We start from the raw sequence: 12,746 nt of genomic DNA, 5'->3' as shown, positions 1-12,746 counted from the left end.
AATTGCAATTTTAAACATTTTTTTCAATCTTTTGTCACGACATACTGCTTCAAGGTTACCCACCCCGTAGTACTTAGAGACGCTAGTCGCAGCTATTTTTGTTTCCAGTTGTTATCGATAAGCAACCAGCATCTCAGTTAAAAATAACTGGGAATCAATTAACTGTTCAGCTAGATGCTGAAGTTTAACAGGTGATTTTGTGCAACATATTTTCATGGATCGGAAACAACTTGAGGAGAAACTGAACTGTAAAAAAAAATCACCTAAGAGGCAGACTTGCTATTTTGCCAGATGCTTTATTTCCCTGTGAGTATTTTTACATGCTATCCCTGTCATCAAACAAAATATTTAGAGACTGTCAATAAGAACAAGCAAAAGACACAAGGCAGATATACTGCATACCGTAATTAAGTAAATGGCAGTAATAATAAACAATCACATAATAGATCAATTACAAGATAAATTCAGTACGTATGAGGTCAATGAGAAGGACAATAAATTAATTAAATAACAAAACAACGTTATATAATATGTAATACAAGATTATGTAATACAGTCTACTACTTATTTGTAGTTCATTGGCATAAAAAATGCACAGTAGGTCATTTGTCACACACTCACAGAAATGATGAGCAGAGAGAAATCCTTCACTTTTCTTCCTTATTTTAAATTTATTTATTGGCAGTTTCAGGTAATTTGTTGAAATAGATAAGACCAAGATTTATGGGTCTGTGGGAAATACCTGTAACCACATAAAATGAGGTTCACATCATTTAAATGTACAGAATTGTCATTTTATTATTCATTGTCCAAGATACATATTCTTGTTGATGACATTGGAGAAGAAGACACAAAGAGATAAAAGTTTGTACCAAAGGTAACAAGTACTACAGTGAGTTGATGGGCTGATTATTCACACTTAACCCCCACACCATCTCCTATGCCATCAATGCAGAGTGCCTGGAATGCAATGAGACAGAAAATTTATTTATCAGCCAGCTTCAGTTTAATGACCTCTTTGTACACTGGGCTTGAAAACTGTTGCTGTGGCTTCCTGACTTATCATATTTATTTATTATTTGTCCCGTATATCAAATCAGTACAATGGCTTGTACAACTGATATGGGATAAGTCAATACAAATGTACAGTTTAGAGGAGTCTAAAACAGTAAACAAGAACATGAAAGAATGGTTATTTTACATTACCTACAAAATTATGTTACTTAAAGTTACAGCTTTACAGACAATTGTTACGTGATGTGACAAAATTGACTTAACAACATTCAGCTCTGATACATTATCATGAACTAAGACAACTTTGATTCCAAATATTCCTGGATGGTATAAAAACAGTCTTTTATTAAAAGAGATTTCACTGTCTGTTTGAATTTATTTCTTTCTTGGATTTCTTGTATACAAGTTGGAAGATGATTATATAATTTTATTCCCATGCACTTGACACCATAACTGTATAGTTTTGTTGGGTGGGGAAGTATTCTTAGAGAGGTTTTTGATCTTGTGTCATAATCGTGGTAATCCATATTTTTGCTAATATTGTTGATACTTTTTTTGGTAAAGAATAATAATTCTAGTATGTATTGGGATGGGAGGGGCAAAATATTTAGTTTCTTAAATAATGGTTTACAAGTGTCTCTTTGTTTTTTGAACATAATTGTTCTGACTATCTTTTTTTTGCAGTTTGAATATCTTAATTGATTCAGAATTTTGGCCCCAGAAGATGATTCCGTAGTTAAGTACAGAGTGAAAGAGTGCATGGTACATTGTGGTTAGGATACTTGTGTTAGTGACGTTCGTTATTGATATAATCAAGAAGCATACTTTACTAAGTTTTGTGCTGGTAACATCAATGTGCCTTTTCCATGTGAGCGTATCAGTAATAGTGACCCCCAACAATTTTATTTCATTTTCAAGTTTAACATTATATTTTTTCCAGTGATATAGTTGGTAGTAATAGATTTCTGTTTTGGGCAGTGTGGAAGGTTATTCCAATTGTCTTTTTTGTATTAAGCAGCTGCCTGTCACTTTGACGCCATCGACTTATTTGATCTGTGGTCCTATCTATATTAGATTGGAGAATTTGTTCAGGCGCAGATGTGAGTATAGAGGTGTCATCAGCAAACAAAAGGGCTTTTGTGTTTGGTAGGCTGTGAGGAAGGTTATTTACGTAAAGTAAGAACAGCAAGGGGCCCAGGACGGAGCCTTGAGGAATGCCTTGCTTTATGGTATGTATGGAGGAATGTACAGTGCTATCTGTACCTGAGAGCTTAGTTTCATTTAATTCGACATACTGCTGTCGATCTTCCAGATAGCTTTTAAACCAGTCATAGGCATTTCCTATTATTCCATAGGAATGCATCTTTTGCAAAAGTATACTATGATTAACCATGTCAAATGCTTTTGTTAGATCTAGGAAGATACTTATGGCTGGGAGTTTTTTGTCCACAAGCTCCAGTGCATGATCTAGAAATTCTTGTATTGCATCAGTTGTAGCTTTCTTACTTTGGAAGCCGAACTGAGCAGGTGACAGGATATTTTCTTTGTCTAGAAAGGACATTATTCTGGTGGCCATTATATATTCAAATACTTTGCTTCCTTTTTTGTGGACAGGTATAATTTTTGCATTTTTGAGTACACCAGGAAATGCACCATTCAGGAATGAGAAGTTTATTATGTGGGCTAAGGGTTTACTTATAAAGTTACTGCAATTATGAAGGAGGAAGCATGGAATTTGATCTTGTCCAGCAGATGATTTTTTTTTTTTTTTAATTTTGCTATGAAGTGTCTTTTCTATTTCAATTTCAGATGTAGGCCTTAAAAATAGAGTCTCAGAGGATAAGTTTGGTTCTAGTTGTAAGGGACAGCTATTTTTAAGATGGTTAGCCAGGTTTTCTACTGTTTCTGTAAAGTAGTTATTGAATCCCTCTGCTGTTTCTTTCCTACTGGAGACTAATTTTCCATTTATTTTTAAGCTAATATCACTTTGTAGTTGTTTTCTTCTATTAGTATTCATATTAATAAGTTGTCACATGCTTTTGCTCTTATTTGATGACAATTTGAGGTAGTTATCATTCTGTAGCTTTTTGTGTGCATTTACCACGTTCCTTAATATCTTTTTATATAGAGTAAAGTATGACTTAAATGCTTCACTACTGCCTAGTTTGGATTTGCTAAAGTTCTCTCTTTCTTTGTGATGATCTAATGATTCCTGTTGTGTGCTAGCCAGTGCTTTACTCAAGTCAGCCTAAGTTGATCCCTGGCAGTTGCAGTGTGATGGGCACAGCAGCTTCGCTGACCCACCTCAACCAATCAAATGATGCGATTTTGTAATTGGCTGTATGGCAACACATCAGCATTGTTACAGCTCTGTTGACAGCTACCGTTTTTGTCTGCAGCTGCTGGTGGCTCGCAATTGAAAACTGGCAAGAGCACTGTTAGGTGTAAAGGATAATCTTACACTGACTAAACTATAGTAGTGCAGTGTCAAGGACTATCGTTGCAGAAGTGCACATGTGTCTGCTGCTGGTGCTTGCTCCTACCTTAATTTGGCCACTGTAGTTCAGGCCACTAGGTGCAAATGGTGAAGTTTCTACTGCAACATCAATGTGTTTCGTGGGTGAAGTTTTTCTCTTTCCCCCTCGTTTTCATGACAGACTACATTTCAGCACAGCAATAATTCTTTAACCATGAAAATTCTTCTAGATCACATTCTGGATGTTTAGATTTCACCCTAAGTGTGTGGAGCTTCTGTAACATCTCGGACGACGTGAATTGCTATCAATGTTCTTGCTCATAATTGTTGTTTACTGAGAATTGTTGTAGACATTAGTTTTCCATGTTCTCTTTAACTTGCTGTAAGCTAAGCATCTCCGTATACCAATTAATAAGCTGCTGTCAGTTGTGTTCTGTAGTTGTATTTTCCTTAAATCTGCTGTTAATGTATAATGAGCAGAGAATCTTCCTCTTCCTAGCCCTTAATGGGCTTGGTCTGCTGTAGGACATTTGTCCCTGTTTGGTGCATTGTGTCTCCATCCTCTAACACCAGTAATTTTTCAAACTTCTTGTACATCAACCAAGTGTCAAAATCTTGGTTTTCTCCTGCTTCTTTGACCCACTGGTTTTTGTAGCAATGCCATTTTTGTTAGGTTCTCATGTTCCATATGGAAAACATGGTCAATCTTTTTCAGGTAGTTTATTTTAATAAACTTTATGATTTCAAGTTCCTTATATAATCTGTAAAGTTCAAAATTATATCATCTATTATATTCTCCATCTTTGGTAGTAACCCAATAGATTTTGTGTAACACTTTTTATTCAGAACATCCTATTAGCTCTTCACTCTGTTGTCTGTGTCCAGGTTAACACTGGACATATTACAGTTTTATACAGCTGACACTTAGTTCTTCTGGACAGACTTTTGAACGTAAATTATGGGACCAGCCCATAATAGTATTTATTAGCTAGATGGAATGGCCACTTTATTTCCATACTAATATCATATAGTGATGTTATCAGAGTTCCCAGATAGACAAATTTGCTAACAGATCGTATTTATTCCTGGTTAGTTTCTAACATTATTTTTAGTTTAGATTAGAACAGATTAGATTACATGTACTTTTCATTCCAATTGATTTATAGTGAGGCGATCTTCTGGGATGTGTAACATGTCAGAAGACAAGAACACACAGTAAATATTTACGAAATAAGAATAGGTATGCTAATGTATCTTCCACAGATCCTAAATGAAATTAGATGTGGATGTAGATTTGGTCAAAAAAGACAAACTCTTAATCATATTTACATGTATAAGGATATAACACTTGTCACCAAATATGAAATTTCAGTATACCTAGGAGCATATGGTAGTTCTTAAGCTACTCATCGTTAAATAAATAAATAAATAAATAAATAAATAAAAACATTTTAGTGTACTTATCTATAACAATTGCATTACTGTACAAAACTTGTACAGAAGTCAGGTTGTACACAGTATTAACATTATGTGATATTATTAATAACATACAGTATACATTGGTTCTGCTAAGAATTCTGGTTGTATTATTTGAATGTTTTTGGTTTTAATGATGTTCACTTCCAGACTCACTTTTGCTGGTGCCACCAGCATCCTATGTTTCTTTAGCAGCTAGATCTGTTCATGCAATAATATTAACATCATCTGCATAGACCAGAACCTGCACCATTCCACTGTATATTGTGCCTGTTATGTGCTAGGAAATTGGAAACTTATATAGTTCATTGTCATCAGCAATTGTTAATGTCCATGTAATAGTTGTTTCTTCACTGTCAGGATCATAAAGTAAATGGTGAAGACTTACAGGCCACTTCAGACGAAGTACACAGCATTTAAATTTGCAAAGGCATTTTTTTTTTTATTACTTCACAACAAACACATGTTGTTGACAAAAATAAAAGATAACTAGACACAAAGAAATAGAGATAAAAGCTTTACCGTAGGTAATGCACACTGCAGTCAACTTTTGGATCAGTTATCAGTCTTTGTCAGCCTAGCATACAGAATGTTAACTATGTTCCCACTTCATGTATTGTAATTGTGGATTGACCTCCTTAGATCTTATCGCTTAGGTTATCTTTAAGAAAGTCAAGGCAGCTAGATCCTGTCATGATCCTCTTTATTTGTTTGTTTGCTTATTTATTCATTCATTCATGCAGGGATCATCTCACAATTATACAATATTTGTCATCATGATACAATGAAAATAAAAGGTTCATATACATGTAGAATATGTATGTATGTTTTTAGGAGGATAGGGCAGGTGGATGTTCATTGTTTGGGGTAATCTCTACACAATGTACCTCATGGTATTCTTTTCTCATTTCAGCACTAATTTTGAGCCTATAGAATTAGTTTGCCCAATAAGGCAATTCCCATGTTATTTATGGGACGTTATGATGAAATGTTGTTGTTGTTGTTGTTGTTGTTGTTGTTGTTGTCTTCAGTCCTGAGACTGGTTTGATGCAGCTCTCCATGCTACTCTGTCCTGTGCAAGCTTCTTCATCTCCCAGTACCTACTGCAACCTACATCCTTCTGAATCTGCTTAGTGTATTCATCTCTTGGTCTCCCTCTACGATTTTTACCCTCCACGCTGCCCTCCTATGCTAAATTTGTGATCCCTTGATGCCTCAGGACATGTCCTACCAACCGATCCCTTCTTCTAGTCAAGTTGTGCCACAAACTTCTCTTCTCCCCAATCCTATTCAATACCTCCTCATTAGTTACGTGATCGATCCACCTTATCTTCAGCATTCTTCTGTAGCACCACATTTCGAAAGCTTCTATTCTCTTCTTGTCCAAACTAGTTATTGTCCATGTTTCACTTCCAAATGAAATGAAATATATTTTATTTATATTTATAGTGCTGAAATCCCGTATTTTCTTCCATAGCAATTGTGGTAACCAGAATTGGACACGACCAGGAGGCACTGGCCAAGTGAGTGAGGGCATCAACTGTAATTTACCGACAACCACAGAAAGACAACCGCAGTGGACGGACAACAAAGACAACACAGCAGAATGACAAATATGGAGACTAAAACAAATACAAATAAACACATTAAAAACATAAACTTTAAGTACACTGGCAAAGAAATGAAGCAGTTGAAGTCATATCATGTGTCGCAAATCAAAATGGACATGAAATGTTGCATGTTTGTCTTACAGAGGAAATATTTATGAAGCTTGAAAATGGAACTACATTGTGACATTTTATGAAGTAACATGAAAATAAATACTCTACTTCTCTTTCTCCTTTGCCCTTTTCTATTTCTGTATGTGATCAGCACTGTTATATGGGTTGAAGCAATGTCACTGATAGTTGGTGGCCAGATGCACTTCCTAATGCCACCATTGCCTCCCAGGATGGAATTTGTGTTTCTCATCTGTTTGTATCTAGCATATATCTCATTTTCAAGACTGAGAATATTTTCTAAATGTTTGCGTAGGGGGTATCTGTGGTGGTACATGGCTAACAGCCCATTTTCATAGGTGGATATGGGGAGCCATGTAAAACAACATCCAGGCTGACTGGCTCACCAGCCATTATAATTGACCTGTGAGGTAGATTTGATCTGGGGCGTGCTCGTCTCACTGAATTCCAGAAGCAGTGCACTAATATGTTTTGCTATCTGGTTGGCTGTGAAGACAAATACTACCATAACTACATCTACTTATATACTTACTGCACAAGCCCCCATATAGTGTATGGCAGAGGGTACCTTGTATTACTACAAGTCATTTCCATTCTTGTTCCACTCACAAATGGAGTGAGGGAAAAACATCTGTCAGTATGCCTTGAGAACATGAACTGTTTCGTTGGTCTTGATCCTCCTAGCCTCAGTCTCTATTAGCCCCTGCATCACACCTACTTCCAATCCTGTCTCACAACCCTAAATTCACCCATCGTGCACTACTCTCACTTCTCCACAGTCTTCCTTTTGATTGAACTTTCTCAAGTTGAGAAATCAGAAGAAGCAATCTGTTTTACTTGGTAAAAACTTTCTAAAGCCAAGGTCACATAAAATTCTTTATTTACAGACAACCAGTACTGACAGACATTGCTGTAATCTTCATGTCTTCAAAAATTTTTGTTATAAAATGTGTTCATTTTGAGTTGGACCTCACACAAAGTTATTGCATAGATAACATGTAGCACATCATATAAGGATTTGTTGTAAATAAAACATTTAAAATCAAAAAGCACCTCATGCATATTGCCATGTCCATGTATGGGTTGACAATTATTGGACTATATGGAAAAAATGTAAATTAGTTACAAATTATGGAATGCAGACACTTTATTCAACATGTAAACATCACTACAGACATTCGGGTTTATGACAAGTTCGATATGCTTGCCATCATAGGCAATGATGTGGCACAGACAAATAGTGAAATTCTACGCGACCCACTGAAGTGTCGGAACATCAATACTGTTGATGACATCCTGAACGGGTGTTTTCAGCCCAGCAATTGTTTTGGGTTATTTCTGTATACCTTGTCTTTAATGTAGCCTCACAAAAAGGAGTCACTTGTGTTCAGATCTGGAGAATATGGTGGCCAGTCGAGGCCCATGCCAGTGGCATGGTACCCCAGAGCCAGAATGTGATGCCCAAAGTGCTCCTCCAGGACATCAAACATTCTCCTGCTTTGATGGGGTTGAGCTCTGTCTTGCATGAAACAAATCTTATCAAAATCAGGGTCACTGTGGATAATGGGGATGAAACCATCTTCCAAAACCTTCAAGTACCATTCAGTAGTCACTGCAGCATCAAGCAGTATCTCACTGGTTATTCTGTGACTGGATGCTGCAGACCACACAGTCACCTGTTGAGGGTGAATAGACTTCTTGATTGCGAAATGCAGATTCTCAGTGCCCCAAATGGGCCAATTTTGCTTATAGGTGAACATATCCAAATGGAAATGGGTTTTGTCTCTAAACCAAACCATACTACTTCCCATTATGCCCTACAGCCAACCGTGCAGTTTGGACATCCTAACACAAACTGTTCAGAAGTTATGATGATTTTATTTCATATAGTTCAATAATTGTGACCCACAGATAATTGTTACATAATAAAAAAAAACACAGTACACAATAAAATACACAGTAGAAGAGCAAGCAGATGGGCTATTAAGTATTTTATTTTGTACTGTTTTTTTATGATGTAACAATCATCTGATGTGTGCTACAAATGTGGATATGGTCATGTGCATAAAGTGCTTTATGATTCTGAATGTTTAATTCATGACAAACATTTATATAGTGTGCTACATTTTATCTACATGACAACTTGACATGAGGTTCAGCTCAAAATGAACACATTTTATAACAAAAAAGTTTCAAGACCTGAACATTACAGCAAAGTCTGTTGAAACCAGTTGTTTGTAAATAAAGAAATTTTATGTGCTCTTGGCATTAGAAAGTGTTTACCATGTCTCCTTTTTCCTCTGTTCTATTTCTTCATTCTAACCCTCTGCTCCATGTCACAGTGCACTGCACACAGCCTTGACTGCCTATGAGTACAATGAGACCACCAGTATTACATACCTGTGCCCCTGCTGCCACTTCAACTCAGACAACAGCCACCCTTCCCAAACTGTCCGTGTCACTTCCCACTTACTTCATACCCTCACCCACTTCGCTGTAGTCGAGTGAGTAGGTGTTGAGCAGTGGGCAGGCACGTTTAAAACTATACTGTTGAATTTCCCATTGTTTAACACACTCAGTCTTGTTTATGTGCCTGTTGTCAACTGAGCATATCTACTATTCAGTAAGTTGTTACAAATTATTTATATTCCTTGAAGTACTTGTCATTACTGTATAAACACAGTTGAACACCTATTCTTTTATTCACAACAATGGTTATGTACATCTTTATTCATATTGTAGTACAGTAGAGTCTCGATCAGACATGATAAATAATGAAAACATCATTACAAAAGGTAGGTAGGGAGAGTACAGCTCAGTGAAAAAGCAGACAACAATGCAATCAAAACCAATGATTAGCTCGCTGCCCTGTTGCATGAACATCTGTTGTCAGTATGGCACGAAATACCCCGACTGCTGCTGGCTGCTACTGATCAAAACGGGGGAGTTCATATGCTGCTGTAGTTCCCAGTACCTGTACTGTACAGTGTTGTGTGTCGTTTTGTTTGTTGACTATGTGTTCCATTGTACACCTTACAAAGATGAGTACTGTAACAAAAAAGAGGAAATTTGTGCCTTTGCATCTAAAATTAGAAGCACTAAGATGATTTGACGAAGGAGAAAGAATAAAAAAAAAAAAAAACTTGCTCTCCAATATGGTGTCGGTGAAGTTACTGTTGGTGACTGGCGAAGAAACCGACATAAATTGGAACAGTTTCCTTCACAGAAATGCTCAGACGAATCTCTCAATTGAAGAAGTATAAGGAAGTCAGACTTCGAAAAAACAAGTGAGGCATTGTTCGTGTGGTTTACCCAACAGAGACAGAAGGGTGATCCAATTTCTGGCCCAATCTTGCAAGAAAAAGCTTTGTTTTTCAGAAACTAGCTGCAGGAAGGAGATGACAATTTTGCCGCTAGTGTGGGCTGGCTCTACAAGTGGAAGAAGAGGTATGGAGTGCATCAACTAGATGTATGAGGAGAAAAACTCTCTGGTAACGCTCAGGACGTTTCAAAATTTATCGTCGAGTTTAAAAAAAATCATAACTGAAGAAAATTTGTCTACTGAACAAATATATAACTGTGATGAAACTAGGCTAAATTTTAAAATGTTATCAGCAAGAACACTTGCTTCTTGTGAAGAAAAAAAGTGCTGCTGGCCGCAAAAGAAGCAAAGACTGGCTTCAAATGCAACTGGAAACCACAAACTAAAACTAGTTGTGATTGGGAAGTCTGCCAAGCCAAGAGCATTCAAGAATGTACCCATCTCAGCTCTTCTGGTTGTCTATACATAGCAGAATAATGCCTGGATGAATCAGGAAATCTTCAAGAACTGGTTTTTTAACTCGTTTGTACCTGACTGCAAGAATGTTTTAAAAGAAACGGGACTGCCATGCAAAGCAATTTTGCTCATGCATAATGCGTCCTCACGTCCAAGTGCAGGAGAACTGCAGTGCGACAGTATCCATGCCTTGTTTTTCCCACCAAACGTTACGTGTCTCATCAGCCCATGGTTCAGGTCGTTCTGGAATGTCTAAAATAAGTATTGATGGCGATTGCTACAGTCAATCCTGTATTCCGAAGACAATGAAAGCATTGTAGGAGCTTTGAAGAAAGTGACTTTGAAGGACGTCGTGTACTGGATTAGTGAATCTTGGAACGAAATAAAGTCAGATACAATTTCTAAGTCATGGAGGAAAATTCTACAGGAAAGTGTACCAGACATAGAAACTGAAGATTTAGCAGATGAGGACGATCAACCATTGTGTAATTTAATCAGAAGATTGCCATGGTGTGAAGAGGCATAAGAGGTGGAAGTAGGTGAGTGGTTAAATTCGGATGAACAGTTGGAAGTGACAGACTCTTCTGTAATTGGCATGGTTAACATTCCATCACAGTGTGAGAGTGACGAGGCAGAGGCTGCACCGATGATGAGTCACACTAATGGCTACACTGCTCTCGAGGCTGCCATATGCTATGTGGAACAGCAGCCTTAGGCGACACCAACTGACCTACAGCTCCTGAGACGGTGGCATGACATTGCCGGGAGGAAACATTGCAGCTTCACAAAAGACACTTCACTATTACTTGTCTAAATAAATAATCATTGTTATTCTGCCAATGCAAATGCATGTGTAACTACTTTTATTTGAGTAAAGTTCATATTTTGACCTTTATTACTTACAATATCATAATATTTCTTTTTCCCATTTAAATTTCGATAGTTCGAGGTGGTTCCAGTCCCATTCACCTTGAACTATCGAGATTCTTCTGTAGTACCTTGTCCTGCTAGTATTACAACAGTCTGATGTACAGAACTTTCAGAAATATGTTTTGATCAAGTGTAAACTGGAAAGAACATGTAGCAAAACTCTCCCAGAAACTCACTTTGGCATGTTTTGCTCTGAGACTCATTTCAAAAGTATGCTCCTCAGGAGGTGTTAGAATGCCTTACTTTTGTTACTTCCAGTCCATTGTAGCTTATGTTACAGATTTTTGGGCTAAAAGTAATTGGGGATTAAATGAAATTATTACATTACAGAAAATGACTTTTCGGTTTTGTCACAGAGCTCTACAAGGGCTCACTGCAAATGCCTTTTTAAAGTGTTGTGTATGTTTACTCAAACCTCCCTATACTTATACAAATATGTGTTGATGACAAGAGCTAAACTTGGAGTCCTGCAAACCAATGACAGCTATTATAGTTATAACACTCACAACTGTCAATCACTCAATGAAGAAAAAGTAATAACAACAATAAAAGTGAACTTCCAGTGTCAGTGATTTTGCATTGCATGCTTCTTTGGTAACTGTGAGGGGAATGATGAGAAATGAACATGAAGATGGCTAGACAAGATAACTGAACCAATGAGAAAATAGTTTTCTATAAACATTCTCATGATGTGACATGTATAGAATTGGTGTCATGATGGACTATATTGTGCAGAATATTGTCATATAAAACAGAATATTCCATAAAATTTTAACTGTACTCTTAGGCCCTGCATAACCACACTGTTGGAAATAGGCACGTTTCAAAAATATGACACACAGTTTTCGGAACACTAATTGTACTACACAAAGGCTCAGCCCATTACTACATCCAGTTTTCCTCCAGTCACTTTAATTGGCTTTACCAACTTAAAACCAAACTGTAACATTTCAACCTAATCTATACCTTGAGCTGCACTGTGGATCAATCACCCACCACAACCAATTTTCTTACACTCACATTCATTGAATTTGCCTATTCACAATTAAACTAACATGTTGGAATATCAAACAATTCCTCAAGAAATATTGTCATATTCTGAGAAACAACAATACAAAAAATATACATGAAAACCAGTAAGCAATTTACTTACTGGTAAACCAGATCAATAATCATCAATCTCGCACTATCCATGTCAAAAACAAAAGTAATCAATTTGTATCTTCGGTAATTCTCATTGGCTACTGCATACTATCGCCCAATTGTCTATGACCAACAGAAATGAACTGCCAATAACAGCATGGATCAGAAGAACCTCCAACACTGTAAGTGC

General features: G+C 36.9%; 1 long non-coding RNA gene across 1 annotated transcript; it reads left to right on the top strand.

Moving 5' to 3' along the window:
- The first annotated feature begins 120 nt into the window (after positions 1-120).
- Positions 121-6,803, top strand: LOC126272236 (uncharacterized). Its single transcript, XR_007549199.1, has 2 exons — positions 121-306; positions 6,444-6,803. It is a non-coding gene; the product is annotated as an uncharacterized LOC126272236 (long non-coding RNA).
- The last annotated feature ends 5,943 nt before the right edge of the window (positions 6,804-12,746 follow it).

Source organism: Schistocerca gregaria, chromosome 5 (assembly GCF_023897955.1).
Source record: "Schistocerca gregaria isolate iqSchGreg1 chromosome 5, iqSchGreg1.2, whole genome shotgun sequence".
In the NCBI taxonomy this organism is placed as follows: domain Eukaryota; kingdom Metazoa; phylum Arthropoda; class Insecta; order Orthoptera; family Acrididae; genus Schistocerca; species Schistocerca gregaria.
This window is presented reverse-complemented; position numbering and strand designations above follow the sequence as displayed.